Source organism: Telopea speciosissima, chromosome 6 (assembly GCF_018873765.1).
Source record: "Telopea speciosissima isolate NSW1024214 ecotype Mountain lineage chromosome 6, Tspe_v1, whole genome shotgun sequence".
In the NCBI taxonomy this organism is placed as follows: Eukaryota; Viridiplantae; Streptophyta; class Magnoliopsida; order Proteales; family Proteaceae; genus Telopea; species Telopea speciosissima.
In genome coordinates, this window is record NC_057921.1 from 8,432,368 (window position 1) to 8,449,246 (window position 16,879).

Sequence of the window (16,879 nt, forward strand, 5' to 3'; positions counted from 1 at the left end):
AGTGCTTTCTGTAGCGTCTCCCTGCAAGGATGAAGCCTACCAGAGTTAAAGCCTCACAATGAGATATACAATTCAATGCTAACTCATCTTCCACATGGTAAAAAGGAAGTTTCATTAAAAAGAAGATTAAATCCTTAAACACTTAGAGAACCTTTTTTGTTTAGTAGAAACACTAAAAGAACTCATCTCCTCCCACCTTTTTTTTTTTGTTTTTTTTTTTGGAATTTCGTAATAAGTCTCACTAGGATAATTTGTACTTTGTAGTGCTACTAAAATGCAAATGAAAATAAGATTTAACCCATCAAAGTTCTTACCCCTCCACCACCCCCCCCCCCAAAAAAAGGGGTAAAGTAGCCCAAGATTTGTCCATTTCAATAATTAGTAAATTCATAAGGGGAAGTCCATTGGGAATAACCTCATGGCAATGTAATAGTAAAACCTACTTCGGGGGATGTACTAACATGGTGGTGGAACTGAGAGCTTTGAGAGATGGTCTTAAGCTCTATTTTGACTTACACTTTATGGGAGTCGTTGTTAATTCTGATTCGGCAGCAACAATTCACTGGATTTCCAATCTGAGCTGTGGTTCTTGGAAGGATTGGTACTAGCTTCAGGAAACACTAGATTTAGTGGATTTGCTTTGACAATGATTTCCTTTACCTGTAGAGAGGGGAACAAAGTGACAGACTGGCTTGCAAATTTAGCTTGTACATCATTGTCAGATATGGAACTTTTGGGTGAGTCTTGTCTTCCTCTGGAGCTTCAACGGATCATCTGCGAGGATGCAGTCGGCCTTCCTGTGTTATGGAAATAACTTTTTTGTATGGGGTTGGGTGCAAGAGGACTTGAGTGGAGCATTTATTTAATTGTATATCTTGGGTTTGGGGTCAGATGGGCATGTCCACCCCTTTGTAATTATTCTTCTTTGGATTGATTTTAATAAAATTCTAGGGGCTGGCCTGGGTCCCAGAGAATATTCGGGTTAAAAAAATCTATATAGTCTGATGCCATTTGCTTTTCGCCCTCCAAATGATGGTTTATGGTTGTAGCTAGGATGTTTAGCCATGCTTGGCTGTTAGCTTCCATTCAAGAGATACATCAACATTAGTTGGATTAGTTGAGGAATCCGGATATGGCTCGTCTTATCTCGAAACACCTCCAGCGGTTGTTCCATATAGCTTTGAAAGCACTGTTAAGGATGCTGCACTTACCTGGAGTAGAAGGGATGAGGTGCAAATTCAATAGGATCGATTTGGAGCAGGAACTATTACATCAGCTGGAGTGGCGTTAGGCATTGGAAAGGTGCACCAACCACCATAGGGTGTGTAAGCATGGCTGTGAGGCCTTTGCACCCTTGTAGAGGCCTGTGCACATATGGCCTTGCAACCACACAGCGGAGGCTGCACTGGCTGCCCACATCCTATCCTACCTAAAGAAATGAAATACATGATTTACTAAAATGTTACAAATGATGAAATTGGTAAGTGAAGGATGAAATGAATTGGAACTGAAGGTTCATAAATGTCTATGGATAGTATGAATTGGAAGCAAATGCAAGTGAAAAAGGAAAGGAATGTTATAGACTCAAAATAAAGGAAAGAAAAGAAATGAAACAAAATGAATAGCAGAGACCCTGTGACTGCCACCCCTTTCCAGTAGGGGGTTAGGTACTAGATAAGGCATAATGAAAAGAAATCTCTCTTCCAGTATGTGACTGTGATACGTAACGGTATGACTAGGGGTGTGCGATGATGATACGTAGCGGCATGATAGAGATGTGTCTTTAGTGTGGAATAGCAATACTTAATGGTACACTGGGGATGATTGACAGCATGCGGCGGTGATATGTAATGGCATGGTTGGTACCATATTTGATATCCGCACCCTCATGTTGCCCACAGTGGCAGCTCATTGTAATGACTTGACATAGGATGTGAGAATTATGTGATGCTTTGTCACTACATACCACTGACTAGGCATATGGATTTAAGAAAGATGACTAAGAATTGAAGCTCTTTCTTTGGCCCAATTATGGATTAGAAGATTTAGCTTGTACGAGTCACTATTGGTTTGATAACAATAATGGTAGTTGTTTTAGTATGTCAAGGATACATATGTACACTAATTGAAAATTAGTTGATACTATATATTCATGTCATATCTGATATATGAAGGCAAACAGACACCCCCTGTATTACATTACATTTTGACATAGGATTCAATGACGTATCAATTCAATCTAGGAATGAAAAGGTGAGCCAAACGAACTCATATCTCTCTCGTAAAAGAATCTTCCAAGTTTAGAAGAAAGTGGGTTCCCTTTCAAGTTGAGTTATTTGTTATCTATTGCATGACTGCGATTTGCATGATTATGAATTTAAAGCATATTTATATCCAATGATTTGTCCCTATGTGCATGATTTGGTTATTGATATGACTGTATTCTTCTTCCTATGCTAGTTGAGCTCATCCTCACTGTTTATAACTCTTTTGTTGAGCATACCCATGTCTAATACTGCAGTATAGAGTGTAGTTTTAGAGGCAGATCGAGGGAGTGTAATACATCCTGTTGCATCAGGAAATTGTCGATGGCTCCTTCGGGTGCCGCAACATGCAAAAGGACGTCAGTGACAAAGGAGGACCGGTGTGGTTCCGGCCTAAGACTCTCCGATGCCTAAATTAGGTCTCCCTTAGCAACAGATGAATTATTGGAATTCAAGATGGTGAATGAGGTAGAATACCTGAGTATTTATAGTTGAGTGTGGCGGTGTGGAGACTCCTGGTGGGTGATGAGTGTGCTACGTTTGGTAGATCATCACGAAGTAGAGTTGTATTTGGAAGTGTTCCTTATGAGACGTAGAGTCCAAGTAGGGAAGAGGTTCCCTAAGTGTGTTATTCACGTGTTGGGCAATCGGCCCTTGAGTTCGACTAAAATTATATCTCTTCAGGATAATGCCCATCTGGTACATATCCATGCTCCAACCTTTTAGTGATAAGATGATATGGACTTTGGTGGTGACATTACAGTTGAACCTCATTGGCTGGCGTGGAAGACTTGGTCCCTGGATGATCTTTTGGGGTCTATTCCTTAAATGGGTCTTCACGTAGCATGGCCTATAGATGACCTTTTGGGGCCTATTCCTTGAATGGGTCTTGACGAAGCCCGTCCTGTGGATGATCTTTTGGGGTCTATTCCTCAAATAGGTCTTGACGTAGCCTGACCTGGGCTTGTTTCTTCCTCGTGTTAGGACATGTGGCATATCGGGATTGGCCCATGTTTTTTTGGTTTATCACTTGCCCCCCACTCTCTTGGAATGGAGTGCTTGAGAGAGTAGTGTCTTTGTTATTATCTTCAATCTTGTGAGGGGCTGGCTATAAATAAAGCTTCGTGGGAGGAGTTTTGTATAGATAGCTATTTTTTCTTGTAGGAAGTTGGCAAGTGGGAAAGGTGAAGGGTTCAAATCTTCCCTAGGACCTTTTTATACCCTTTTTGCTTTCTTTTCCTTTTTCTACCATTTCTTCACCTCCTCCCTATTTTCTCTCTTCATTGGAGCTTTACCAACTTTCACCATTCTTCATCAAATTCACTTTTCTTACCCTCCAAGTGTTTGCCATTTTCCCTCTTTGAGAGATTTTTTTTTTCGCCCACCACGTCTTGCCCATCGTGTCTAGCCCATCATGTCTCTCTCCGCATCTTACCCCTCGTGGCTTGCCCACCAAGTCTCACCCATTAGCGTCGCTCTCCACATCTCGCCCATCGACGCTTTGTGTCTCGCCCATCGGCGTCGCTTACCGCGTCTCGTCCACCAACGCCACCCACCTAGCCCATCACGTCTCGCCCGTGTCGTGGCTCGTCCATCGATTCTTGCCCATTAAGTCTAGCCCATCGCGTCTTGCCCGTGTCGTTGCTTATCTATGTGTTTCGTCTCACCCTTACGGTTTGCGTCCATGCCTGCGTCTCTCCCTTCGTGGCTTACGACCTGGGGTCTCATCCTCCATGCCTTGCAACTAGGGGTTTCACCTTCCCTTCAGGTTTGATGGTCATCCCCTTCTTTTGTTTCTTATGTTGTTATGTATTTAAGGTTTGTTGACTTCGTCTTTGCTACAAGTCTTATATCGCACTGCAGAAGTGGTGCTATGCTGTGAGACGTATGCTTTCCAAAATGTTTAATATATATCTCCAGCACACGTGGAGTCTAGAGAGGGATATTCTAGAGTGGAAAGTTGCTTGTGAGGAGGGTACCATTCGGGAGAGGAAGATGGCTGAGGAGGTTAGTGTATTGTCTTCCTAGAAGACTGCTTTGGAGGCCGAGACCTCAGATTTGTCTGCCAGGGTTCGGGCACTCGATGATGAGCTTCGTGCCTTGAGGAAGACACATGAGGTTGATCTTCTCCATGTTCGTGAGTAGGTTGTTGTTTAGTTTCGGGAGTCTCGAGCTTGTGAGGACATGTTTTATAAGTACAACGATGAAGTTTACGCTATGGGCGTAAATGAAACTATGGCTTTCTTCCTTAAGAGAGATCCTGATTATGATTTCTGGGTTTCAGAGCTATGTCCCGCCCGTTGTTGCAAACACCGAAGAGGAAGTAGCAGTTGATGCTCGTCCAGAGGAAGGTGTTGAGGTGGCCCAGTCTCCGAGGATAGCTCATCCTCAGTTCTCGAGAGCCGCATCTCCCTCATCTCTGAGGTTATCGTCTCCTGACCGTGATGCTGCCACTACTGCTTCCCTTGAGCCATGAGACTGCGTTCCTTGACTTCTCTTAGACTTGTCATACAATAGTTACTTTTTGGATTCACTTGGGCCTTGTTTTGAATTTGATGCACTTTAACGTTATCTTCTTTTTCTTGAACCTTTGTGGTTGGGTCCCCGCCCTTTTTCTTGTGCATGTCGTGATTTACTACAGTCTGGTTGTCTCATGGCCTATGGTCCTTGGTGGCATGAATGCCTCATGGCCTACAGGCCTTGGTGGCATGAACATCTCATGGCCTACATGCCTTGGTGGCATGAACGCCTCGTGGCCTACAGGCCATAGTGCTTACGCGAGCTTGATCGGTAATGGAGGAATGTAGCTAAGAGCTTTTATTATAACTTCAAAATCTTCAACTTCAAAAAACTTTAAAAAATCTTTGAAACATCATTCACTGGTAGAACTTCTTCAGGTGCTTAGTTTTCCAAGGTTGATCTATCTTCTTACCCCCTAGAGTTTTCAAGCGATACGCCCCTGGTTGTATCTACTTGGAAATTATGTAGGGTCCTTTCCATAAATCTTGAACCATCTCGAACTTCTTGAACCATCTTGAACTTCTCGAACCATCTTGAACCATCTCGAACTTCTTGAACCACCTTGAACTTCTCGAACCATCCTGAACTTCGCGAACCATCTCGAACTTCTTGAACTCTGTTACTAGATCTCGAGCTCGCGTCAGGTGAGACACTATGCATTCATCCTCTGCCTCGTACTCCCTATTTACTTGGTTTATCACGAGTTGGGAATCACTTCGGACGGCTAGGTGGGTGACCTGGATGGCCCTTGCAACTCATAGTTCGGCAAGCAATGCCTTGTATTTTGTCTCATTGTTAGAGACTTAGAATGTAAACCGAAGTGCATATTGAATCCAGGAACCTTTAGGACTAGTGATCAAGAACCCAGCTCTGCTCCCTACCACATTACTCAATCCGTCTACGAATATCTCCCATGATCCCCGATCATGCTCCTCAGGTTCCACCTCTTCTGGCTTGATCTCAAAGAAAGTGCATTCAACTATAAAATCTATCAGGGCCTGACCCTTGATTGCCATTCGAGGTTGGAACTTAATGTCATACTCGCTTAATTCCATTGCCCAGGTGATCAATCGTCCTGATATGTTTGGCTTGTGTAACACCTTCTTCAATGATAGCTTTGTAAGTACTATAATCGTATGTGCTTGGAAGTATGGCCGTAGTTTCCTTGCCGCGATCATGAGCGCATAGGCTATGTTCTCGATCTTGGTGTACCTAGTCTCTGCAGCGATCAATACATGGCTAACATAGTAGATGGGCTTCTGCTACTTGCCATCCTCCTTCAGTAGCACTGCACTTACCGCTACTGGGGTTGTGGCCAAGTAGAGTTGTAATTCTTCATTAGATCTGGTCGTCCCAGCAATGGTGGATTCTCCAGGTACTTTTTTAATTCCTCAAAGGCTCTCTAGCATTCTTCTGTCCATGTGAAGTCTTTAGGACTTCTCAGGTTCTTCAATGTCTTAAAAAATGACCGACACTTGTCCCTAGCTCGCGACATGAACCTTACCAAGGCCACTATCCTTCCATTCAATCTTTTCACCTCTCTTATTATTCGGGGTGGCGACATCTCCTGGATGGCCTGGATCTTTACCGGATTAGCTTCTATGCCTCGAACCGAAACCATGAAAACCAAGAATTTTCCTAACGTCATGCCGAAGGTGCACTTTGTCAGGTTCAACTTCATCTAGTTCTTCCTCAATACTTCAAACACTTCCTTGAGGTTGGCTAAATGCTCTTCGGCCTTGACACTTTTCACTAGCATATCATCCACGTGCACCTCCATATTGTGCCCGATCTGTGCCTTAAACATCTTGTTGACCATCCTCTGGTAGGTTGCTCTGCATTCTTTAGCCCGAACGGCATGACACAGTACTAGTAGTTCTCTTGATCCGTCATGAATGCAGTGTAGGTCTCATCCTCCTCATTCATGAGGATCTGATTGTAGGCTGATTATACGTCCATGAAGCTCAGCATCTCATGACCTACGGTCGCGTTGATTAGCAAGTTTATCCTTGGCAGGGGGTATTCATCCTTTGGGCACGCCTTGTTCAGGTCGATATAGTCCACGCACATCCTCCACTTTCCGTTTGGTTCGGTATAGTCCACGCACATCCTCCACTTTCTGTTTGGTTTTGGAACCATCACAACGTTCGTGAGCCAAGCAGGGAATTTCTCCTCCCTGATGAACCCCGAACAGTTTAGCTTCTTGACCTCTTCTCTAATTGCAGCCTGACTGTCCAGGGTAAAATTTCTCCACTTCTGTTGTACTGGCTTCTTAGTTGGATCCATATGCAGTATGTGTTCGGCTATGTGCCAAGTTATGTCTGGCATGTCTGAGGTCGACCATGTGAAGACATCCAAATTCTCCTTTAGGAATCACCCAAGTTTGTTTTTTTGCTCTTGGCGTAGCAACGATCTAACTTACACTGTCTTGGTGGGATCATCCTCACTAAGAGGGAATGGGATGAGATCTTCCACCGGCTTTCCCCTTTGTTTTATTATCTTATCTCTCTGGTCTCTAAAGAGGTTCTCTATACATAGAGCCATCCCTCGAGCATTGCCATTATTCTTCTTGACAAACGATGCATAACATTCTCTGGCTTTCTTCTGGTCACCCTTGATCTCGCCAACGCCATTCTCTGTTGGGAACTTCATCTTCAGATGTATCAGTGATATTATTCCCTTGAGAGTAGTTAGAACTGGTTGCCCCAAAATGCCGTTAAAGAATATCATAGACTTTACCACCATGAAGATAACTATGATCGTGGCTTGTTGAGGGTGCTCTCTGATGATGATCGTTAATTCAATTGTTCCTTTGATGGAGGAGGAGGAGCCTAAAAACCCGTGGAGATAGGTTCCCTCAGGCTTAAGCTTGTCATCGCTGAACCCGAACTGTCTATAAGCCTCCAGTGAGACCACGTCCATAGACGCTCCGGTGTCGACCAGCATCCTGTGCACAGCTTGATTGGCTATTTCTACCAGCACTACTAGGGTGTCCTCATCTGGTAAGCTTACTCCTTCCAGATCAGCATCCGAGAAGGAGATTACCATCTCTATCTTGGCTACCTTACTTGGCATCTCTGTTACTCCTACAAACCTAGTATGGGCTTTTGGCTTTCTTGTGGACTCCTTTCCTGGTCCCCCTAAAATAGTAAGGATTGGGGCTCCTATGAAGTTGCTTGGTCCCGAACAATCCCTTCTTTCCTCTGGGCGGTCTCTGTCGCGATCTATTCTCCTCTCCTCACGTCGTGGCTCCTCTCTTCCTCGATCATGATCTCTGCCTCCTTGACCCAAATAATTGTCCAGGCCTCCCTTCACAAATCCGCTCAGGTTCCCTGATCTTATAAGTTGTTCTATTTCTCTCTTCAGTTCGGTGCAATCTTTAGTGTCATGACCAATGTCTTTGTGGAAGAGATAAAATTTATTTGGATTTTACTTCCCAGGTCGCGAGTATTGGTCGGGGTCAATGGAGCAAACCACGATCTTGAATCTGTAAGAGAACCTGTGACCTTGTGGTATTCAGGGGAGTGTAGACAAGGCTTCTAGCTCGATCGGTCTTCTCTGGGTGACGCTAAATTTTTTCTAGTCGACGATCACTTTTCTCCTGTCGACGCTCGGTTTTAGGTCGCTTGCTCTCTCCGTGATCATCCGGTGTCGATCTCTTACACTCGTGAGGTTTTGCTTTGATCACCTTCTTACGGGCTCGTTATACTTCGACCATGTTGGCGAACTCATTGCACCACTCCAATAGTTCTTTCAATGTCTTGGTCTCGTGCCGCGCTAGGTCCTTGATAAGGTCCAGGTCCCTGATGCCCCCGACCAGGGCTACATGCTGAGTCTGGTTGTCTAGGTCTCTGACCTCCAGGGATTCCTTCATAAATCTGGTGACATACTCCCTGAGGGACTCCCCTAGATTCTATATCACATTCTGCGAAGGTGTTTATAGGTCGAGGCTTAAGCCTTGAAAACCATGAAGTGGCCATACCCTTGAGAGATGTCGGGAATGCTCAACAAGAGACAACGTTTGATCCCCCATATAGGGTCATCATCCCATTGAAGTAGTTGATGTGATCATTGGGGTCTATGGTACCACTGTAAAGTTTGAAAGTTGGTAGCCTGAATCGGGAGGGGAGAGGTGCACTCATGATTTCTGCTGAGAATGGGTGTTGGATTGGTATAGAGTGTGTTTCACCCTTTATCTGCTTCTTTAATCCCTCCAGCTTCTTGTCCAGCTCTCAAAGTTTTTTATCTAACTCTTCATCACGTGACTGTCCATCAGGCCTGGTCACGCGCTCACTGCGAACTTATTCTCGACCCCTTCTTGTTGTTTCTTCTTGTGGTGAGTTTTGACGTGATGGTGAGACATTACGACGTGATGAGCCCTGATGTGAACGTGAGGGACTCTCTTTATGACGCGTCCGGCTTGGCCTTGGTGTACGATTTTCTCCGAATTGCTCATGCAATACTGATCTTCTGATCGAACCATTCTGATTAGAATCCACTGATCTATATGTTTGGGTGCCCCACGTTCAGATTGGATTGGCAGATCCGTGGTTCTCACAGGATGATGTTAAGGATCTCCTTGTGGATAGGCTGAACTTGCGCGCCTCGCAGCTCTCTCCACTCTTTCACCTTCAGGGGGTGACCTCCTAGAGTTTTGCTCCTGTCAAGGAATTGGTTCTGTCCTCGGCAGTGGCACCACCCTTTTATGGGAAGTCGTCTGTTACCTCAGATAATCCCAAAAAAGGCTTTGGTCTTGAAGAATTTGCCTCTGCAAGTCATTAATCTGACCCACTGTCGCGGGTGCATTTGGGTCATCTATTGTTTCCCTAGGTATCTCCTCATTGAGGTTTATCTCTCCTGTGTCAGTGTGCTCATTCTCCAAATTCCCTATCTCTTGAAGTCCATGATGATCGGCTCTCTATCGAGAGCTCTCTGGTGGTGGTGTCTCGTTCCTCTCCCTCGTAGTATTGGTAGAGGGAGCGACATTCTTCCATGGTGCCATTGAGTACTTGAGGAAGCGAGCTAGTAGAAACATTGGCTAACGTCATTCCCACAGACGGAGCCAATCTATTGTGTTAGGAAATCACCGATGGGTCCTTTGGGTGCCACAACCTGCAAAAGGACGTCAGTGACAAAGGAGAACCGGTGTGGTTTTGGCCTAGGACTCTCTAATGCCTAAATTAGGTATCCCTTAGCAACAGATGGATTACTGGATTTCAAGATGGTTAATGAGGTAGAATACCTGAGTGTTTATAGTTGAGTGTGGCGGTGTGGAGAGTCCTGGTGGGTGATGAGTGTGCTATACAGGGTAGATCATCACACAGTAGAGTCGTATTTTGAAGTGTTCCTTGTGAGACGTAGAGTCCTAGTAGGGAACAGGTTCCCTTAGCATGTTCTTCATGTGTTGGGCAATCGACCCTTGATGTTTGAGTTTGACTAGAATTATATCTCTTCAGGATAATGTGTTACACCCACGCTCGAAATATACCCAAATCCCCCGGGGTAATTTAGAACTTTACCAAGGGCAATGCCCCGGTGGCACTAGCCAACACTTGTAACCTCAGACTTAAAATATTATTATAATTATCCTCTCGAAGTCTTAGAATTATGGGTCAAAGCCCCACAACTTTCCTTAAAGTTTGGGCCCTAACAGCAGCACCGAAGTCACGAAGGAACTCACTCAAACTGAATCCGCTCGAGGATCCACCCGTGCTGTTACCTACCCTTTTGGTAATTTTTTTTGTGGGACCCACACCCTCGTGTCCCGAACACTGTAATTGGACCTTTGGACCATATAGACCCTCACACTAACCATTGAATGGTTAGATGGGCCATGAAAGTGGGCCCACAAGACTTAATTTAAAGTGAATAATGGGTTTTATATACCCCAACTTAAACCAAACAGACCCTAGAGGACAATTAAGTCCTATGGACTTAAGGTGCCCCAAACATGCCCTAACTAACTAAATGGACCTAAGGGTCTATGACTTGGGCCAAACATGACCTAAGACCCAACTAAAACCCATTTAAAGCCTAAGGGGTTAAATGTATTCTAAGGACACCTAACCAAACACTACCTAAGGCCCCTTCTACCCCTTAAAAGATAACCTAAACCCCTTATTCCCTTATCTCTCCCCTCCCAAGCAAACCGTGGAGGAGAAGAGACAAGAGAAGGAGGAGAAGGAGGAAGGAAGAAGTAGAAGGAGAAGTAGGGGAGGAATAGGAGGGGAAGGGAAGAAGATGGAGGCCATGCCAAGATGGCTGGCTGCCCCACATCTCCTCCTCTTGCTGACCGGACAAAAGGAGAAGAAGAAGGTGAAGGAGAAGAGATGGAGAGGATGGTTGGAAGGAGGAAGCTCACCAAGGTAACACCTCAAGCTTGGTACCTCTCCATTTCCTTTTCCTTTTTGATGAGTTCCTTGAGCTTGAGCTAACCTAGGGTTCCATTTGGGACTCAAGGTGATGTTTAGCCCTATTTGGGAGCTCTAATGGTACTAACCTAGCTCTAGAAATGGTTCTTATGAGCTGCTTTGCAGCTAGTGCTGCTGAACTTTGGTTCTAAGCTATGAAACCCAACCCTTGGACCAAATTGAGACCAATCCTTGTGTGACCTTGGATCCATGAGGTGAACCTAGGTTCTAGTGACCCTAGGGAGGCTTAGACACCCCCTCCATGTCTCTAAGGTGTTGAGGTGCTCCAAGCTTCAAGTTGGAGCATAAGCCCTTTGAAATCTCGGAAGAGACTGCCGACGGACGCACGATCGGATCCACCAATCGTGATACCCCCCGTCAGTCCGCCCAGTATAATCCCTGTGAAATGACCTGGACGGATGATGGAACAGACTCAAGTCTGTTGCATCTACCCGTGGGTCAGTTCACTCTCGGGTATGTCTCAGGGATCAATCAGATGTAGGGGCGGACTAAGGAAACACATCCGGCCATGGGTCCACTCGCTCTTGGGAGTGTCTCAAAAGTCGAACAGATGCACCACTGGATCCAAGTAAGAAATTTCGTCCGTGGATCCGCTCCCTCTGTTTCTACCTTTTGGCCTGAACGGAGTCAGGGACGGACTCACCTCTGCTGCAACTGTCCGCGAGTCCGCTCATGCTGTCTTGATTGAAACTTGATTTTAACCTTGGGGGCCTAGCATGGGACCCTTCTATACATGCTTCAATGATTGCTTTTATATTTTTAGGCTACCCAACTTGATGGACCGGTGAGATTCATGTCAACCACGCCGGGTGACACCCTAGTTCGGTGAGTGGGTTCTGGGTGACTTTGTTGTGTTTGAATATATATATATATATATATATATTTGACAATCATAAGCATGCTATTATATAAATATAAGCATTGTGCGCATTGCATTATTTATTTCAAATGTGAATTGTTATGATTGCGATATTATTCTCACCCTTGTATCGGGCTACGATGCCGGGTGTGCCGGATTCGGAACCCCAATTTATTTAATTATGAAAACCTTTATATGTCATCCTGATCTGTATGTGTCGTGTCGTACTGGTACCCAAGTACAAGATGGAATGGGACGTTGATGCACCCGGAATACCTCTCGGGATGATAGGACTTGCATATAGTATATCTACGGCTAGGATGCTTGCTCCCTTATGCTACAACCTTTGCCAACAGGGGTTTATGTGTTGGATATTCTGAGCACCTGTGGTCTGTGGAGGTGGGAGAGGCCAAGACAGGGGTAGTGATGGCTATCGGGGTCTGCCACTGGGTGACCTGATGGTTTCTACCAGCGTAGGCTCCCATGTGATAATTGAGGTTTCACAGGGACGATAAGTGAAGTGACCCTTAGTGTCTCCCGAGTTATCACAGTAGCATACACTTGACTTGTAGAATATGTGTGTTAGGTGAAAAATGAATCTAACATTAGCATGCATCAGTCTACTTTAAATTACTTGTGTGTATGCATGTGCATTCCCCTTCGCTCCCTCACTAGCTGGTATAGCTAACCCCGTTACGCAACTCCTTTTTAGTTGATATGCAGGTAACCCCTTGACGAGCACCTTTGGATGCGAATCAAGTAAAGTCGGTGGTTGTGACTTGGATGTAGATGTACACCCAAGATTGGTGCCATTGTGGCAAGTATTTATTATTTAATTTCTATATTCATTCCATAATCATGTATAAACTGTATGTTTATTTATAAGGAGAGATTGAATGATTACAAATATGGAAAGTGTAATATGTGTTATCATTAGGGAACCGATGCTCTATAATTTCACATAATTTAATTTAATTTCGCTTCCGCTAACTCTGTGATTAGAATGATTTATTCCATTTTTGTACGTTCCTTTCTATTATCAATTTGTGATGACAGGGTAGACTGTGGCTCGGGACACTGTATCTGCGATCCTGGTAGGTGTTGGGATGACACGTGTTGTCCCAGTCATCCCCCTATGTGGTAAAATGTCTTACATCGGAATAGGGGCGTGACAGAGTGGTATCAGAGCAATGATGCTTTGCACCGACCACAGTCCAGCGTAACCTCTTGATTTACTCTCCACAAATTAGGTTCTAAATTAAAAAAAAAACAAAACCTCAAGAACATAAATGATTGTGTGTGGACATAGGAGAAGATTGATTGGAGTAAAAACAAGAACCTAGATGATAATAGGCAATATGGAACTTAGTGCTTGAAACATAGGCTGTTGAATATAATTATTCAATTGCTTGTTGGGTTTTAAATAGGTAATAGATGGGCATATATGTGTGAAGATTCATAACAAACAATGAATCAAATAAAATCAACCCACAATTACCAATAATAATTCAAAACATGAGGAAATTGAATTCAAAACATGAGGAAATTAAGTAAACATAAAGATATATATATATATATATATATATATATATATATATATATATATATATAAACTAATTACAAATTTTAAATTGTTCCAAATCTTCCTTGATGGCAATTTTATCCTTCTCAATGCAACATTCTTGATTCATCCATTCCAACTAAAAACATATGATTCTTCCTATCTAATCCAAAATATACAAATTCCACCACCACAACTATTCCAAATTCCTGCTTGGGCATGACTATGCCCTTTCCAATCTAAAACATAAGATTCCACCTGTTCCAACTCAAAACACCTGATTCTAACCATCCAAGATCAAAATATACATCCACCAATTCCAAAAGTTCACAGATTGTTCAAACCCACTGATTTTTAGATTTTGAGCCCAGATTTTTTAGACCTTTTGGCCACACTTATGTGTGATGATTTTATGCCTATACCCTAAATTGGACACCCACCTTGCTTGGCCCATGCATAATTATTGCTTGCCTTGAATGTAAATTATGGTGTCTACATTCTTGCGCCTATATCAGCCGGGCCAGCCAATAAGAAATGGCAGGCAGTAGTGTACGCCATGACTCCCTTCTCACATAAGGGAAGGAGAGTTACCTTGGAGGATGAAAATCCTTAGACCCCGTTAATGAGTGAACCAAAACTTGTGGATAGGGAAACCTAAACCCATGTAGTGTAGAAACCCTTATAGGGGTACACAGGATACAACTCTTAGCCAGACAAAAAGGAAGGAAACACTAAGCTGGTTTGGAATAACTTAGCTTGTGTGATCAATTGGGATCACATGTACTTAAAGGTCATTCATGATAGCTCACGGACTAACGACAACTCTATTTGAACTTTACTTGATTCATCCAAAACTTGTTTAGACTCATAGAGAAAATCCTAAGTCGTGATGTGACACCCCAAAAAGAGACCTAGTACACCGTACCTAAGGATTCCTTATTCCTATGGATTGACCTAGGTTACAGATATGTCCATAGGGATATGAATGTAATTATTAAACTTATACCTATGATTGGTGTGAAAATAAAAATAAAAATATATTCCTTAAACCCTTGTGTAAGGCTAGATTACTTCTTCTGGGCCACAAGCATGACTTTTGTTTGACCTTATCATGGTAGCTAGTTTAAGCCCCGACCCTGGTCAACCAAACTTTAAGTTAATAGGAAATAAATTTAATAATGACCAGGTAGGTTAGTTATGGAACCTACTCAAAGGAAATTGACTTGAACCTAGACTAGTAAATGATTGTTGGTTCTCGAAAGAGGACTGATACGGACTCTCCCCAGTGGAATGACTGTGTATTAGGTCTATAAGGTTGTGAAAGCTTAAACTAAAGGATGTAACAAGACCTTCTCCAACAATAGATTTGAATGGAGTAATGGGTCACCAAATGCGTTTCCTCCGTACCGAGAGTGAACAATAGGAAATTCCATCAATATTCCAAATCATTCTAAAGTTGGGATTAGGTAATGAGATAACCCGAAGTGAAAGCTTTCAAATATAAATCCTATGTTGGCGACTAGACAGGTTAAGTCTTGTAACCCAAGAATGACCAGAGTAGTGAAGGCTAGAGTGGTATCATCTGCTCTAGAAGATCTAGGGAACTTTCTGTTCCTGGTGGCTTAGTGTGTGAAGCCTTGTGTTACCTACTGGTATATTATAACCACCGACTCTTAACTCAATAGAACCAAGGTTATTATGAACCACACCTCCTGTGGTAACGTGACCCTATAGGGAAGAGAAATTGTAGAACCTTACCTGTTGTGTTGTGTAGGCACTGCCTCATCTTGACCCGACCTTTGACGTAGTCCAAGTAGTTGGCAATTAGAAGTGTTGTTACTCAACAAGCCCTTATCCTTGAGACCCCTAGTTGTCTCAAATTTTAGGGACAAAATTTTTAATAAGGTTGGGGGGATGTTACACCCGCGCCCGAAATATACCCAAATCCCCCGAGGTAATTTAGACCTTTACCAAGGGCAATGCCACGGTGGCACTAGCCAACCCCTGTAACCTCAGACTTAAAATATTATTATAATTATCCTCTCGAAGTCTTGGGAGTGTGGGTCAAAGCCCCACTACTTTCCTTGAAGTTTGGGCCCTAACAGCAGCACCGGAGTCACGAACGGACTCACTCAAACTGACTCCGCTCGAGGATCCGCCCGTGCTGTTACCAGCCCTTTTGATAATTTTTCCTATGAGACCCACACCCCCGTGTCCCAGACACTATAATTGGACCTTTGGACCATATGGACCCTCACCCTTACCATTGAATGGTTAGGCGGGCCATGAAAGTGGGCCCACAAGACTTAATTTAAAGTGAATAATGGATTTTATATACCCCAACTTAAACCAAATAGACCCTAGAGGACAATTAAGTCTTATGGACTTAGGGTGCCCCCAAACATGCCCTAACTAACTAAATGGACCTAAGGGTCTATGACTTGGGCCAAACATGACCTAAGACCCAACTAAAACCCATTTAAAGCCCAAGGGGTTAAATGTGTTCTAAGGACACCTAACCAAACACTACCTAAGGCCCCTTCTACCCCTTACAAGATAACCTAAACCCCTTATTCCCTTATCTCTCCCCCTCCCAAGCAAACCACGGAGAAGAGACAAGAGAAGGAAGAGAAGGAGGAAGGAAGAAGAAGAAGTAGAAGTAGGAGAGGAATAGGAAGGGAAGGGAAGAACATGGCGGCCATGCCAAGATGGCTGGTTGCCCCACATCTCCTCCTCTTGCTGACCGGACAAAAGGAGAAGAAGAAGGTGAAGGAGAAGAGATGGAGAGGATGGTTGGAAGGAGGAAGCTCACCAAGGTAAGACCTCAAGCTTGGTACCTCTCCATTTCCTTTTCCTTTTTGATGAATTCCTTGAGCTTAAGCTAACCTAGGGTTCCATTTGGGACTCAAGGTGATGCTTGGCCTTATTTGGGAGCTCTAATGGTAGTGACCTAGCTCTAGAAATGGTTCTTATGAGCTGCTTTGCAGCTAGTGTTGCTGAACTTTGGTTCTAAGCTGTGAAACCCAACCCTTGGACCAAATTGAGACCAATCATTGTGTGACCTTGGATCCATGAGGTGAACCTAGGTTCTAGTGACCCTAGGGAGGCTTAGACACCCCCTCCATGTCTCTGAGGTGCTGAGGTGCTCCAAGCTTCAAGCTGGAGCAAAAGCCCTTTGAAATCTTGAAAGAGACTGCTGACAGACGCACAATCGGATCCACTAATCGTGGTACCGCCCATCAGT

General features: G+C 43.9%; 1 long non-coding RNA gene across 1 annotated transcript; it reads left to right on the forward strand.

Annotated features, from left to right (window-relative positions):
- Window positions 1-2,050: 2,050 nt before the first annotated feature.
- Window positions 2,051-16,026, forward strand: LOC122665020. Its single transcript, XR_006333416.1, has 4 exons — window positions 2,051-2,253; window positions 2,855-2,856; window positions 8,279-8,285; window positions 16,012-16,026. It is a non-coding gene; the product is annotated as an uncharacterized LOC122665020 (long non-coding RNA).
- The last annotated feature ends 853 nt before the right edge of the window (window positions 16,027-16,879 follow it).